Here is a 17058-nt window from a genome sequence, read left to right on the forward strand (position 1 = left end):
AGAATTTAGAAAGCTAAAATGCTGAAATATGTAGTTTGTAATTAAAGTACTGAGAAAACCTTTACTGAAGAATCACTACAGCAACACCATAATTATGCTGTCCTTCACATCCTGCCATTAGCATTTCTAGAAGTGACATAATAATAATGTGGTCTTTTTTCTCTTTAGGAACTGTCAGCTCTCTTTACAGGATTCAAGTAAGTTTATAAAGAATATAAAGCTCTTAAATGGAAAATGGAAATTATGATTTTTGTGTAAAAGACGTGACAATCATATTAGTAAGCTCATGAAAATCATGCCCATATATGTTTCAAGTCAGTAGAGTAGAACTCCTTTCTTCTTTCCCATTTTTTCCTTATCTATTCAGAGCTGAAGAAAATAAAAAAGCATTTTTAAAAAAAAATCTCTTTTTTTCAGCTTTCCTGTTAACTGTTCAAACCTTATATTATTGTAGGAGCACAGACTGCCTGCACTTCCAGGAACACAGAGAGAGCCCATTTCAATCACTTAGAACCATTGCATTATCCAGCTTGGAAAAGTCCATCTCAGATCATCTAGGCCAAGCACGAGGAAGGGAGATCCTGATCCCAGATGCCAAAAAGACTCTATGCAGGTAACAACCAAGCTGAAAATAACAGAAACATTTTGGGGGATGTCCCAAGGACATCCTTTAGGCAGCAGCTGCCAGCAGACCATGTTTCTTCTCTCTTATAGCAAGGAAAAGGCTGCAGCACGAGCTGCAGCTGATGAGTGCCTGGGAGCCTAATCGGACACATATCCTCTGACCACTACATCCCTCAGGAGATGTCATTTGACTGGCATTCCTACACACTCAGAAGAGCTAAAAGAAAGTATATGGCCCTGTGTTACCTCTTTGGGGACTGTAGTGACCCTGCTGATTCTGAAGGAGAGCTGATACACATTCAAAGCACAAGCTCTCAGGAGTTGTGGCTCACATGAGGCCTTGGCAGCCAATTCTGTTCTGTTAATTCCCAGTCAATTCTAAGTGTTGATACAAGAAAAACGTGTTTATGAAAAGTGCATTTTCTGTCAAGCAAGCAGCACAAGTATAATGGAGTTGAAATGAGATACTTGAATGTTTTAAATCTTTTGTGGAATGTGGAAGAGAAATAAGTGCTAAAACAGATCTAAATGCATTCTTCAGTAGATTTTAATAACTGACTGCTTGAGAATAAATTATATTCAAAAATAAACTATGTCATCTTGACTAAATTGCGTGAAATTATATGGTTAGGATATTTCAAGATCATCAGATGTTACATTGAGGGCAAATATATCTCATTATAACAGTTCTGAGGGAAGGCAAGTGTTTCATGTCTGACACAGAGAGGATACCATTTACCTGTTATATAGGTACATAGAAGATATTGGTTTACTAAGGATAAGCAAGACTGAGTAAAGTAAAATTACTGGGAAAATGTGAATTAAATGTGAACCAAATCTCCATTTACCAAGTTAGTGTAGCACCAAGCTCATATCATAAACTTCATGAAAGTCAGTGTATACTTGTTTGAGCCTAGTACTACCTAAATCTAGCTATACTTCTTTCATAAGTCAGTTCTCACCAGTTGAGAGCAGCAATAGAAATAACTCACAGCTGACAAAATATGCCAGGAAAAATGCTGCTGTTAAAATCTTGAAGTTTTTCTCTGTTTAGAAGCCTGATCCAGACCCTGTGTAATGAAAGTGGCCAGGGGCTCTCACCCCCTTCTAGCCAAAGCTCCTCCTTCCACAACAGAGATCATAGTGGTAAAAGATGATCTGTGTAACACTCTTTCAGGCTGTATACAGTGGAGGAAATAATTTGTCTTTATACCACAATTAAATCAATTTTCAGCTCAAAAATCTCCATTTTTGGAGATTTTTGAGCTGAAACTCAAAAATAACCCAAACTTCCCTTTTAACATATATGTGACAAAGGCTTTAAACTCAAGCTAGTTGGCTTTTAAGATCAGGGAACTAGATCAAACCAGCAGAACTCAGTTGTTCACCCAGTCATTCTGGCTAAGAGCTAGCCTACATCAGCTGGGATGGGAAAGAGTGAATATGTGGGTTGTTCTGATGTTTTCTGTTCTAAATCCCTGCAGCTTCATGCTGGAGTTCTCCCAAATGAGCTAACAAGCTTCTGCCAACTGGAGAAACCCTTCCAAAAGGGCATCATGATGAGTTGAAGAAGGGGAAGGAGAGTTCACATGGTTGTATTTGTATATATCAGATGTCATTCTTTAGACTTCATCAGTCTTCCCACTGGTCTGCTACCCTTTGGCGTGTCAGAACATGTTGAGTCTGCCGATTATCTACCTGCCCTTTAAAGTTCCAGAGTCAAGCTGATCAGCTGCTAACTCACTCTTTTTAAAAGCTGATATGCAATTCCATGCATTGCACTGGTGTTCACACACTCCTAAAAGCTGATTATCCTACTCAACATCACAGCAATCATATACTGTGTAACTGCCTAGCATGACACAGAGACCCCAGATTTCTCAAAAACCTGAGAGAATAAATAATTTCCCTTTAAAAGCTGTCACTGCAGCACAAAATGCTGTGAAGTACATGTAAATAAGGGTAGAACAGGGTATTTGCCTAGGACACCTCCTAGGTAATGTCAGGAAGTGTTACTTTTAAAACAGCACAGGAGAGAAGGAGGTCTTTTGGTAATTATGCAGGTCCTTTTCTTACCTCGGGTTGGGCATCATGGAAAACACTGACACTGATGCTGATAACCAGCATCAGAATTCTGATGAGTTAGAGATGAAAGTCAGAATAATTTTGCTATGAAGGAGCCAAAAAATAACGCAGAGAGTAAGGGAGGGAGTCCCAAACTCAACAGTATTGTGGAGGAGACCTGGCAATAGATGCTGCATTAAAGTGCTTGAATGGTTGATCTAAACAAAGATAGACCTTCTGTGCCTGACAGAGGCTGAGTTTCAGGCAGGTGTTAGTGAAAACCCTTTCTGAACCTATCTGGCTCTATCCTCATATTCTCACATGTATGCTGGAAATTTCCTATCAGCAGCAATTATTTTCCTTCTATTTTCAGATCCCACAGCCCTCAGCAGCATTAGCACTTACCCCTCAGCTGTCTTCTTTCATTTGGCTGGCATCCAGGGCATACTCCTTCTGCACTCCAAGTGCCCTGTGTAAGGCTTCATATGACAAAGCAACAGAGGATAAGTTGGAAACCTCAGGATCAGCTGAGGATTAATGAGCCTTTGGCAGACCTTTGTACTTCTGTGTCAAGTGCAAGGCAAAATCCTTTGATCTTCCCTTGTCTGCATATTTGCGTAGGAACATGTAAACTGAAAAAGAAAACAAATAAATAAAATCCCTTAGGTCCATCAAAATAAGACACCTAATTGGACAAGATTTGTGTCTGAGAAGAAGAATCTGACAATAAGTATGTAAGAGGAGTGTAAGATACACAGATTAATGCACTAATGGAAGGCTGTCATGTGCCACAGGGATGGGCACAGCCTAACAGCTTGGGAAAATGGAATTTACTTACTACTTTCTTTCTTTCGTACTATTCTTAGTAGCAAAACTTTCAATATATACTACAGCCTGTAAGTACACCATATATTTATCGATATATAAAAAACACGTTTGTTTCCTCTTTCCTCCTCATTAAAGGTATGATTTTTCAAAATTGCTTAAGTGACTTTCTCACGTGAATTTAATTGAATCGCATAATTACTGAAGCTGACAGCATGAGGCCAAATGCTGCTCTTGAAATTATTGACTGCTCTGGGAATTTGGTGTTCAGAAGACCACAGATTTTTGCAGAGGCTGAATCCGCAACGTCTGCATAAATGTAGCAGCCTGGGCTGGCCTTTTGGAGCCAGCCATCAGAATTACACCTGCCTTGGGACTGTTGACAAAGCCTTCAACATACATGGCATTTGGAAATAAAACCTCCATCCTTTACAGAAATGGTCTATTCTCCAGATATCTGTTCTGTGCTTTCCCACAGCACTGCTCCATAGTTTGGAGAGAGTGTCATGAATAGGGCAGGTGTTTCTCTAAAAAATAGGATTTCTGATTCCTCTGCCTTTCCTATGACAGTGCCATTTTCAAATCACAACCAAACACATTGGAGAAACACTGCCATGATCTGTGACTGTGATAGTTCTAACAAAGATCACTGAACATTCCCCTCTGACCATGCAGCCATGTGGCTTTAACAGGTATCAGTCCAGCAGGCAGGAAAAAAAGTAGATGCCTCATAGACTTTCACCAGGACTCATTTTTTCTGAGGTGGGAAAACTGGTTGGAAAAGCACCAGCTTTTATTAGGAAAGGACAGTAATGTGGTCATGATAACAGAATCCAACAGAAAGAAAGAAACAAGCAGATTGTGCCTTGCTTGTGGAGATACCCTGCATCTACTTGTTTGTGCATTCCTTGACCTGCCTTGGCCACAGTACCCACCTGAAAATAAACAGTTTACATTGCAAGTGTAGATCGACAGGATTCATTTCAATAGAAGAGGGTTAGACATTGCTGGCAGCCCTGAATGAGTGATAGCATCTCACACCACAAGGAGTGGTGATAAGCAGTTGTGGCATGAGCTTTTAATGATATCTCCTTCCTACTGCAAGCTAACCTGTTTAAAAGTGGTAAAACAGTACTAAATATTTCTTTGTATTTAATGTGATAGAGCACAAAACTGATGCCAGCACTCCCATGAGCCAGCAAGTATTGGAATGAAGTGCAAACCCTTGGGTTACACTACATTCTTATATGCCACAAAGACGGGGGGAAAGTGATTCCAGCTGCTGAAGCATCTGGTAATAGCATTTGTGGAGTATGAATGGGGAACCAAATCCCAGCCTGCTTTACTCATGTGAGTAGTTTTGTGCTGATCTGTTCTTAAAATAATCATCAATTCCCGCTCACTGCTTCCCCCCATAAATTAGTTCCTATGATGTATAACAGCCACTAAAAGAAGAATTGAACAGGGGAAATTAACTTGCTTTTCAGTAGCAGAAATTTATCAAGGCCACACTTCTTACTGGGACAAAAACAATTCATTTAAGCCTTGTCAAGATTTCTAATTAAAAATCCTCTGCTCCCAACTGCAACTCACAAATACTGTGCTTAATTTGGAAGTTAATAATATTTCCATGCATTTCTGCTACACTCTGCTATTGCAGCTATGACTCTGGTCTGATAACAAGAGCATTGTACTCAAGCCAGCAGTAAATGACTTTCCTCATTTCTGTGTAAAAATGAAGCTTACTTAGTAAAAGGGGGATGGGGAGGTTTGAAGCTGTATTTATTGTCTGGATTTCAGCTCTATTGTATGAGATAAGAAAGATTTGTCTCATTATGTGTAGGTTAATGCATCAGATATTGCAGGTATGAAAATATTTGACTTTTTATTGGGACTCAATTGTCTGACTCCAGGCCACCTGCTGCCTGGCAGGTCTGGTCTGCTATCCTTAAGTGTTTGTGTGAACAGTTTGGACCACAGAACACAGCAATGGAAAACCAACTAGCCACAAATAAAGATCAACTATGCTTTTCATTAGTTGTGAGTTGGAAGACTTAGGTAGTGGAGGCCCTCATCATGTTCAAGGACTAATTTTCTGTTCTAGCAGAATCTGAGTAAGATTCTTCTGTTCTGTGATGAATGACTACGATTCCATAGGCACTTCAGGTCTATTACACTTTGGCTGGGTTTTCCATGCAAACTACAATATGGATGTGAAAGAAATAAAACTTTCAATCTTCACCAACATGTAAAAGCTCATCTTAACTTCCTCTAATTCTAGAGGACTATTAGACTGAAGAACTCAGTATGTGACAAATCTCCAATAAGTTATTCATTATATTCATAAAATTCATTATACATCAGTAACATCATGTCTCTTCACCGTCTTGCTTTGCCTACCAGTGGGATCCTTATTTATAATACATGAGACAAAACCACACACAAGAACATTTGCTGACCATACAGTGAGAGACACAAGCATTTATTTTTCTGTACATTAGCTCGTTACCTCTGTAGCTAGAGTAAATTGCCAGAGTTCTTAGGGGATATTGCTTTAAAATAGACAGTTTTAAGGAGAAAAATGAGAGGAAAACAGGACACATTTTCTGACATCTGTAGGAAAGGGTTTTCTAATTATCAGAATCAAAAACAACAGGAGCCACGAGTTTAAAAAAATCATACTAGATGTAAGGTAAGATGGGATTCCTACGTGACCACAAGGCCATCATTAAGTTTGACCCAAACCATACCTTCTAATATAACAACTAAAAAACAAACTTCATTTTCCCAATCTTAAGAAAAAGAAGCATTAAAAAAGCCTCTTAAAAGGAGGACCAGACTTTCTGTTCTTAGCTTTATATAAGTTGGTTATAAATATATCTAATAGTCAAAAAGCAACTAAAGAAATGGCAGCATAAACATTAACAGAGAAAAGCCTCAGTACAATTATTTTGTCCTTTTTTAAAAGCAAAATTTAAATATTATCTGTCCTTGAAGTTTCAGAAGAATTTTGTTGTTTATCTTTCAGTTTAACCACCTTAGGAGTCATTAACAACTAAAACCAAGTTAGAACTAGGTATTTTTTTTTCCTGTAATCATTGAAGGCTGGCATACACACCAATATTTGAACTCAGAGTTCCAATGTACATGTGGCAGACAGGAGAGCCTTTCTATTAATACTGCTAATTCTCTCTTTAAAAATTATTAAGATACAAGATAAGAAAACATCCTCATGTCGTTATAACCTGGACTAAAGCCACCAGAGCCAATACAAGTCTTTCCAACGGTATCAGATCAGGCTGAAAATCCTGAGACAGCACCATCTCTTGAGTTTGATGAGCTATGATTCCTTAGCACTTGTGGCAACACACTGTCACTGCAAAGGTCACATCAACCATGAAATCCAGGCAGTCCTAGCAGCCAGCCTGCCTTTGGTGACATAAGAGAAACTGCAATGGACTTTTTTGCTGTTACTAGTTTGTTTTCAGTGCACAGGAAAAGAGAGAAAAAGAACCAGTCTCAGCTCTGCCACTCTACCTGATATTCTCAAGCTTCATTTTCCTTCCTTCTTTTTTCCAAATTTAAATATTGTACAGTTCATATGATGGTTATTTTTACTTATTAAAATTCTAAGATGCATTTTCTTTTTACCCTCTGTAAAAGAAAAATATTAGGTGTCTTGCGCTACTGAGCTGATATTACTTGTGTAAATAGGTTGATGTTGGAAGACCACAGCTTGACATTCTGTGTAGTTTTTAGGGATGTAACTTTGTTAGGTAAAGCACAGCTAGACAGTTTGTAATGAAAAAAGAATTATAACTGACAGAAATAGCCGAACTAATTTAGCCACGAACATTTACACAGCAACTTACTAAAACATTGAAAGAGCAAAAGCCCACAACTGTCCTTCAGCCACAAACTCCAAACAATCTGGAAAATGCCCTCCACCTCATAACACTCATTCATCTCAGTCCAAAGAGGCTGCAGCACAACTGTTCCTCTGGGACAACCTGACCTTGAGCTCTGAGATCATGCAGCCCATACCAGCACGCTTAATGCCCTACTCCTACTCTTGACAACTCCTGCTCAGATAAGCAGCAAAACTGGAAGGAAACTCAATGCCATTTCTGTAACTTTCTGTTATTTTCTATGCATTAAGAATTGCTCTTTCACACAGACAATAAATACCCAAATTTCTTCATAAACTTCTAATTATTGCATAGTATTTGAAGGATACATGAGTTCCAGCCATCCTGACCTAAACCGTAATCATAGGAAATGCACTTTGAAACTCAATAGTCTAACTGAATTCATATTCATTCTGATCAGCATGGAAATAAACAAGACTGCTGCAGAAGGTTCTGAAACTCTAGAAAGGGTTTCATTATGTATTACGGATATTGGAAAACATTAAATTAATAAATGCAAACCTTTTTACTACATATGAGATCCCATTAAAAAGAGTTCCAAAATTTGTTACTTCCTCTCATTACTGCTGATTGTTGGGGGGTTGATGCCACAAATTTGGTTTCTCTGGAGATACAGGTTTATCTTGCCAGAGGTGAAAGACTTATTGATACTGAAACAGCTTTAAATAAAAAGAGTTTTGTTCAAAACTATAAGCAAACTTGCATGTATAAACCCAGCAAAAATATCTAGTTTCCATAAGTTTTGTGATGGTGATAATAATAATAAAAATAATACGTTTTCTGCTTTTTGACTTAGATCTGTATCTAACAACTACTCAGAAGGGCACCTAATGCAAAGAATACCTTAGCGCCATTTCTATATGAAGCAGGTGGTTTCCTCCACCTTTCCTCTGAAACATCTGGTGCTGGCCACATTCAGAGACAAGTTTGTAGAGCAGATTGATATCAAGACTAATTTGGTATGGTAAATCCTCTGAGACAAATTCCAGCATAGCATGCAGATGTACTGTGACTCTGAAGTCAACAATTTGGCATAATTTATACCATTATATATTTGTCCCCAGTTGGCTGGTTATGGGTTTTGAGGTATTATTGCAGTCCTTCTCCTTTCTAAGTAAGACTTCATTGGATTTTAATAAAAAATATACACAATTGTGTTTTATTTAGCATATTAACTCCTGAATATACAAATGGGTTTTATGTAGGGAGACTGAATTCAAACAGGGGGAATAATACCCTATTTCTGAGATGGTCACATTAGTCATGCAAAGAAGCATGATGCAATACTATGGCCAGGAATCTTATATATGTAAGTGCCTGCTCTCTAGATCTCAACAGGACAGGTGTTTCTACTTCACCAAGTGCTGCCAGGACCTACAAACAGAACTGGAAATGTCTCCCATTGAATTGCTCAATGTAAGGAACACTTCATCACTAAGAATGCTTTTGACCACCTGCAGCCTTCCCTGACACTCATAAATGCATCTTTTCCTTCCTTCACACATCCGTAGAGAAAAGAGTTTAAAACAGAAGCTATGATTTTTTTTTTTTTTTTTTTTTTTTTTTTTTTTTTTTACCTGGGAACAATTTGAGCACTTGTGACCTGTGCAGACAGGAAGCACACAGATGGTCCAATAAGTCCTAGGAGCAAAGAAAGAAAGGAGAGGAATTAATAGCCTAGTCCTCATCCTCCTCTGTCTTTTGGGAAGGGACCTATAGACTCTGATTTCTTTCCTAAATAGAACTGATTTATTCATTGCCTGCTAGGAAAGACTGTGTTCATGTTAGAATCAGCAAATACATCTTTCTTTTATGAAAACTATATCCTTGTTTTTCAAATTGCATTAAATTATCTATTTTCTGCAATTTGGGAAAAGACAAACGGTCACACAACCATTTCCTCTGCAGGCCTTTGTTTACATGTATATCTAGCAATGATAATGTCATAAAACTGCTGTTATACAAAGGTAACCTTAAAAACCAAAGCGTTTGTGTAGTTAAGCTGCTGACAGACCACCCAAGACTGAAACCAAGCCTCCATGACTTCAATTGCAAGCTGTAGATTCAATCAATCTATATTTTACTTTTATTTCTGGATTAAAAATGGATTTCTCCATGCATCCTGCATACAGCAAATACCAACTATTCATTACAATCAATAGAGTGTATTATATTGTGACCTCTCAGCTATAGCAAGATCTTTCACCCAGCAGAAATCATTCTATGTGAAGGGCCCTTGAGCACAAATTAAATGAAAGTAGACTGCAATCGAGGGAAATTATAGACATAACTGCTGTAGAAACGAAGTCAACTCTTTCTCTGCATGATCACAGCAAACAGTGCAGATGCTCTCTACTATTGGCATTGATGTAGGTGCCAAAATTCCTTCCTGCTGAAGGAGTATTAACAAAATTCCTTTTTCCTAAGTGGATGTGTCATCAGTACTACACAAAAACAAGGAATAACAATAGGAGCCCAGGAACCAGTTTGATCTGCTATTGATGTTCTAATACAAATTAGCATCTAATGACAGACACTTCAGTTATGAATAAGAATTTACACATTGCCTGCCTAAGTGATACATGTGGAGTTGTACTGAGTACCCTTAAAGCTCTCCTGCTCCAAGAAGTTTGACAGAATCACACTGTTAAAAACCAAAAACATGTGCTTGCTCAGAAAACTGAACATCTTAACATCTTCTTCTCCTTCCAACTGCTTTTTCAACATAGATTTTACAGGTTTGGTTTTGGTTTTGGGTTTTTTGGAGCTTTTTTGGTTGGTTGGTTGGTTGGTTGGTATTTTTTCTTCTTCTTCTCTACAAAGTCAATAAAACCAAGTCACTCTGGAAGGTAGTAAACCATCCGAATCCAAGCTAGCTTGACAATAGCCAAGAAGTTAAGAACAGATTATGGAATCTGTTTGCCAACAGCTACTAATTAAAAATACAAAATACTACTATATTACTTATGACCATGTTTATCAGAGAGAACTCACTAGCTGGTAAAATATATTACAGTCAGGAAAGAAGCATAGAAAAAGAACAGAGATACTGTTCTTTTGAGCAGAGACATCAACTTCAGGGCTCTAAGCATTTAAACAGAAGATCCATTTTAGCAGAGATTTTGATCTGTCTAGGAGAATAAGCAGGTCTTTCATGAAGGTAGAAACCACTCAGTTTTCCCAAATAAATGAATGCAAAATGCACAGTTCTCCTTTAGGACTCAAAGGCATTAACTGTAGATCACTGAAAGAGCACAGGCCACTTTATTTCAAAGACACCAGTGAATAAGTAAAAAAACAAATAGAAACTTTAGAAAATGGTTAAAATCTATTAGAGGATATTTCCATTTAAAAATATATACTTCACAAACATATCAACTAAAAGAATCCTCCTTTAAAGCTAACTTTCAGTACATGCTAAAAATTAATTTACAGTGCTGACTTCTTAAAGAGAAAAATGCAAATAAAAAGAAAACATGTTGTCTTAATGGAAGTGCTTGCAGGAGACATACCCATTTCCATCAATAAGGAATAGCACGCTCTGGGGACCAGGACAGATGGATGACAGGCAAATGGTGAGAAGTCTGAATTGATCATCTGTAACATCACTTTAAGATTCCCTTCTCTTTCCGTTCTGAAATTGTGAAAAGCTGAGAAATGCAGGAAAATATTAGAGGAGAGGAAACATCTTTTTGCCCATGGAAAAAAAAATGCAAGAATGTACTATCTTTTTTTTATTTATGGCCTCATCTCTTCATTGATTCAGGAAATATTTGCATACATATATATAATTTTTCCCATTAAAGATTTTGGAAAAATGAAAAAGAAAGTCAATTTACTATTTATCTCATCGTGGCTGAGTCCCTTTCACAGGGAATCATCAATCTGCAGTAATTGGACCCAATAGTTGCATCCCACACGTTTCCAAGCCAGTTAAATCTGGCAAGATTCCAAATATTGCCTTTACTCTGTGTGTCTCCAGAGAATTTCTGGATATAGAAATCCTGTCTAAAGCCCTCTGAAAGGGACATTTTAGTCCTAGAGCCCAGGACCAGGAACCAGTGATAAGGCCCAACTCAGTCTCTTGATAGGCACATTTCCCAGAATTAGACCTAGTTGTAGCTATTTTGGTTCATGTTAAAAACAAACAAACAAAAAAAAAACCCCAAAAAAACCAAAACATTCAATGGAATTTCCTACACTTACTTCAATTTTAACTATTTTAGCAATACTAGAGCATCGAAACATTTGCAAAATAAGCCCACAAATCCTTGAAAAACATCTTCCTATGGAGCATTGATCCTTTCCTTTGCAGAAGGATGTTGGACTTACCTTCTTTATTTTTACAGATATGTCTCCTTTACAGCATTGGAGCACTACCATTTTTCTTCATCATCTAGTTGAAATTCTCCCATGTTTTCCCTGTCTCCCCTTCTTTATCAGCAGCTGAGCAGGGATCACATAAAAATCAGTGATTCTGCTAGTAACAACCCTTCTATTTTACCACAGTGGAAACATCTGCTGAGACCTTGATTGGCCTCTTACTGCTTCCTAGGTGCATTCACCACTACCATAAAACAGATACTTTTCTCTACATTGAAGGTCACAGTCATAAATGATGCTCATAAAACAAAGAAAAATTCTTGTACTGACAGGGGCATGTTCCCCACACTGTCACACTATTGATCCTGTCTTTCTGTACCAGAGAATCAACAGACTCTGCTGAAGGACAGCTCCTGCAGCAGGTTATAAAAAATTCCTTCAGCAGAACACAGGCCCTGTGTTACCCTAACACCACGAGGCTCCAATCCCAGTGTCAGCCACCTGTGGTATACTCCTGTGTGGTGCTGCCCATGTGCTTTCTGGCCATCAAACTACTGCTCCTCCTTGCTTTTGCTAATTGGAATTTACGGGTGCAGCATGTGTGTTGCATGCAATTACAGAAGCATCTCTACCTGTGGGCCTGCAATCTAAAAAAAAATCATTTTGTGCTAATGTTTCCTTACAAAGGGCATTGTCATCTACAATAATTCATCAGCACAGTAATATAAACATGAAATTAAGGCATAAGGAGCCTCTCAAATGTAATGATCCGTGAAACAGATAACTTCACAAGATATTGTCGAGGGCTTTCAGGCTAGAGAACACAGATACTCCTTCTTGAAACAAGAAGTCAATACTTGTCCCTGGGCTCTTCATTTGTCAATTTCCTTCACAAATCTCAGTGTAGCCACAATGTGGGTCCCAGCTAATTTTAAAACACCTTGTAAACTGAACCTTGACTGAAGCTGAGCTTTCCAGACCGGGTGGTGAGGTCAACTCACCAAACACCCAACCCCCCAGCTATATAATCAATCATGAAGTCAGGATTTCAGGCTGTGTGTATTTTAAAGTGTATTTTAAATAAAACAGTACTGAAACATTCTTAGCCACCTGACCTGTTAGTCCTAGTAATAAATAGATCAGCTCAGCCAAACCCTGCTGTCACAAAGAGATTAATTTAAATTAAAATAACCCTTTCTTCCTCTTCTCATCAGTTACCACCTAATAGATCAGCTTATGAGACATAAACCAAAGAGCAAGTCAGAAGCAATTAAGGAAGATTTTGTGCATGCTCAGAGGTGGCCACATATGAGACCTGAGAATAAAATTCTGAAAAATTGATTACACAACAACTCAGGAAACCTGTAAACTGAACAACACAATTTCTTTCTCTCCCCACTAACGAATCAGTTTCTTAAGATTAGAGAATTATATCTTTGTGTATGAGTTACATAGAAAATACTTGCACCCTCTATGTATTACTTTCTGAGATATATCTTGGTATTAGCTCCTTTCAGATTGCTCAGTATTTGCACCAATTGCCTCCATTCCTTGCTGCTAACTCTCATGACTCTTGCCATTAATTTTTTGCCTAAAGAAATCATTCTGGAAACCTCCTGAAATATCTCACTTTCTTGGCGCATAAAATTAGGCACTTCTACAAAAAGGGCTGCAGCTTTTTCAAACAGCCAAGTCCTAAACAGGATTACTTGAGTCTTGATTTGATGCCTTTAGGCTCTACACTGTCATGTAAAGGAATCATTAATAAAGCAAGTGTAATTTTTACACCTAGAACAATTCACTCTTCAGTTGGGAAAAAAAGCATTCCAATTCATTTGAGCTGAATTCCCAAGAATCTCTGGGAAAAGGGCCAAGTAAAAACAAAACCATTTCAGCATAAGACCAAAGAAAGCAAAGTAGAACAGGTTTTGATCTTATCCTCTAGACAGCTGTTGACCTACAGCAAAACAAATTATAATCACTTTTAACTAATCAGATTGCTGCCTTTTTCAGCCATACGTTTTCTTTATCTCTGCAAATATAAGGAGTAGATGGAACACTGGATTCCTTACTGTGGTCATCTTGTCCCACAACTTCAGAAAAAATATAAGAGCATTATTTTCACATGCAATCAACAAAACAATATTATCTAGGAATAAACTTTTACCACAGGACAGGAGAAATTTCACTCTCCCTCCTCTGTACTAGAATTATTAAATTGCCTCAGCTATCTGAGAAGCTTTGTTAACTGACCAGAGGACAGTTTGCAATTTGCTTTAATGGAGTACAAACGTAGTAAGAAGCTTCCTTAGATGATCTATAATGTTAGCAAGCTACCTAATAAGTGCACTTAACTAATATTTTAAATATATCTGGAAGACGGGGCATAGGAGATGTCAGAGAGAGAAATCACATGTATTCATGTCTTAGTATTTCTTCACCTCAAGAAGCTATTGAAAGGACCCTGTTAATATGTCAATACTTTTATTTGGAATGAATTTCAGCCTCTTCTCTCTCCTGAAACACTGTTGGTTTTTTGGTGTTTTTTTGTTGTTGTTGTTGTTGTTGGTTTTGGTTTTGGTTTTTTTTTTTTCCTGGGGAATAGGAAGAGCAGGTCTATAAAATTCCTTCCAGGCTGAACAGCAAAAACAGCAGCTGCAGGAGGTATGAGTGGCTTCTTGGCAGAAAAGCGTTCTGTCATACATCAGACCTACACTCATTAGTATTAGTGAGCACTGCTGCAGTCAGGATTAACTGTTATGTATGGGACTCAAGGATATTTTAGCCCCAAACAATGAGAAAGCATACGTAATTTAACACAGGAAGCAATGGTGGCATCAGCTTAGCTGCACTCCTAATTCTTTTGAACAGGATACAAAACTAATGCCCTCCTGTTAGTTTAGCTGAAGACATCCAAAACTTTAAATAGAAAATATAACACAGTCTTGTAATGGGGCAAAATAAAGAAAAACCTGATGTGAACAAAAAAGGAAAAGAAAAAAAAAATGATCATTATTTGGACCTACTTCTGCACAGTATTGAGCACAGGCTGAACATTAAATATTAAGCATTACTAAGCATTAAGAGGTCTCATTACCATTCAGGTAACATCTAACAGAATCAGGCCTTTTACGAGGGGATAGTAGCTACAGGAAAGGTCATAGTAGCATTTTTAATCAGTACATCTCAAAGCACCACAAGAAAGATGCTGGTATCACTACGCCCATTTTACAGATTAGGAAATTGAGGCAAAAAGCTTCATCAAGATTTGACAAGCTACTATTAGAGCTAAAAACAGAACCCAGTTCTCTTAAATCCTCATTTAGTCTAGTCACGAGCTTTTCAGGAGAAAAAGGAGACAGTTATTCTTGGACAATGATAAAGACCTGACTTTTCAGAGGTGCAGTCAGCAAGGGAGAGAGACACTTAAAGCCTACAGAAAAAAAGCACTTATTTTTCCCCTTCTTACAGCCAACACAGTCACCAGATCAATAAGCAGCCTGGAGTGTTAAGACCATGTTTCTTGGCCTGGTTTCAGATGGCATCCCAAACAAACAAATCCAACTGGCCCCGATGGGTTGTTCTGAAGCAAGTGGGATTCCCTTCAGACAGAAAAGTTGTATGCACAGGACAATTTATAGGATCAAGACATAATAGCAAGATGAATTATTAATTTTAGAATGCTTAAAATTGCAACATCCCTTTACATATAAACTATTTCCTACATAGTCTTGACAGTACTCTCATTAAATGCTAATAGATGATTCTGTAATAAACAGAACCTTAAAAATTAATCACTTTTATATACCTTGGGATGTCATGAGTAACAGTATTTTGCAACTTAGGAGTGCACAGAATCTTTGATTTATGATGCATTGACAACTCCTTCTTGGTGTTGAACAACACTTCATTATACTTCATGTTACAAATTTATTTGTTTTGTAGCAAAATTTGCAGTTACTCTATAAATTTCAAAAGTTAGTTGTACAATTTTTCTTTATGAGGATGCAAGAAAATCTCTTTGGATTGACCTTTTTATCATGCAGGCAGAGCAATCCATGTGTGCCAAAATGAGAAACCTGAGGTATATTTTCTTATGAGCTAAAGTGATATACCACTCCCTTAATTAGAAATGCAAGTGGGCTGAAGAGAAAAACTGTAAACAAGTAATGTTTTCAGAAGGTCAGCTTTCTCACGGCCCACTCAGGTGCACAGACCATAATCTACTTCAAGCAAAGCCGCTGCAAGCTGATGTAATGGTTAATTAAATGTGTTGTTCTAAGATACTTTGAAATCCTTCAGTCAAAGGCACCATGCAATCTCAAAAACAATTACATCCAAAAATCACTGTTATCAGCTACTACAATAATATGAATTACATTAACACAGACTGTAGGCCTGCCAGTGGAAACAAACTTGAATTTCAGAGGAGTCCTAAAATGAGATTCTGGTGTTGGGACAGAGGCAAATGACTCAGCCATTAAAAATGCAGTAATGTCTCAGCCTTTTTTTTTTTTTTTTTTTTTTTAATTCTCTTTGGAACAAAACCTTGGAGCCATCCTACGGGGTACATCTCAATTCTGACACAAACAAAAAAGCCTCACAGAAGTCAGCAATTGTTTATCACTGCTGTTCACACAGTTCTAAGCTCATCATAGTCACTTGCTAGGGAAACCACATGATTTCTGCACATTCATGATATTCAAGCTGGAATAATAGCAGAACAAAACAAAAGATTTTACATGAGTTGTATATTTGAGATGCCAAGGGAAAGAAAACAAGATGAGAACCAGGTTACTGACCTAGGCACAAAACGATGTGCATTGAGATCCATTTTTAGCAACAAGGTAAGTTGCTACCCTCGGCTATGAAAAAAGCAGATAAGCATATCATGTAAGCTCTGCAGTCAATGGCAATGTTGGTTTTACTCTAACAATGATTAATTACCTGATTTAATTATTAGTAGTTACCTTGCATGCAGGGCTACAGCACAAACATGAACCAGAATTTTCAATCTCTTTACATCTACAGTTACTAATTCTGTGTACTGTGGGATTTTACACAATGGTGTATATATATAATATATATATATATATATAAAATATATATTTATACAAGTGCTATTATAGCCATTACAGCTATGACAATAGCTGAATCAAATTACTTATTTATTTGCTCATTTAGATTTTAAAATCTGGAAAAACACAAGTTTTATAGTAACTATCAAATAAGTTACATCACTGCAAAACACCTAGAGGTATGTGCAAACACACAATTTACGGTGATGTATAGC

At 37.5% G+C, this 17058-nt stretch overlaps 1 long non-coding RNA gene across 1 annotated transcript; it reads right to left on the minus strand.

The window, feature by feature from the left end:
* Positions 1 to 2981: 2981 nt before the first annotated feature.
* Positions 2982 to 11821, minus strand: LOC136365788 (uncharacterized). Its single transcript, XR_010744430.1, has 4 exons — positions 11775 to 11821; positions 10955 to 11092; positions 9020 to 9083; positions 2982 to 3320 (listed from the first exon to the last, which is right to left on the minus strand). It is a non-coding gene; the product is annotated as an uncharacterized lncRNA (long non-coding RNA).
* Between the last annotated feature and the right edge of the window lie 5237 nt (positions 11822 to 17058).

Source organism: Sylvia atricapilla, chromosome 1 (genome assembly GCF_009819655.1).
Source record: "Sylvia atricapilla isolate bSylAtr1 chromosome 1, bSylAtr1.pri, whole genome shotgun sequence".
NCBI classification, from domain to species: domain Eukaryota; kingdom Metazoa; phylum Chordata; class Aves; order Passeriformes; family Sylviidae; genus Sylvia; species Sylvia atricapilla.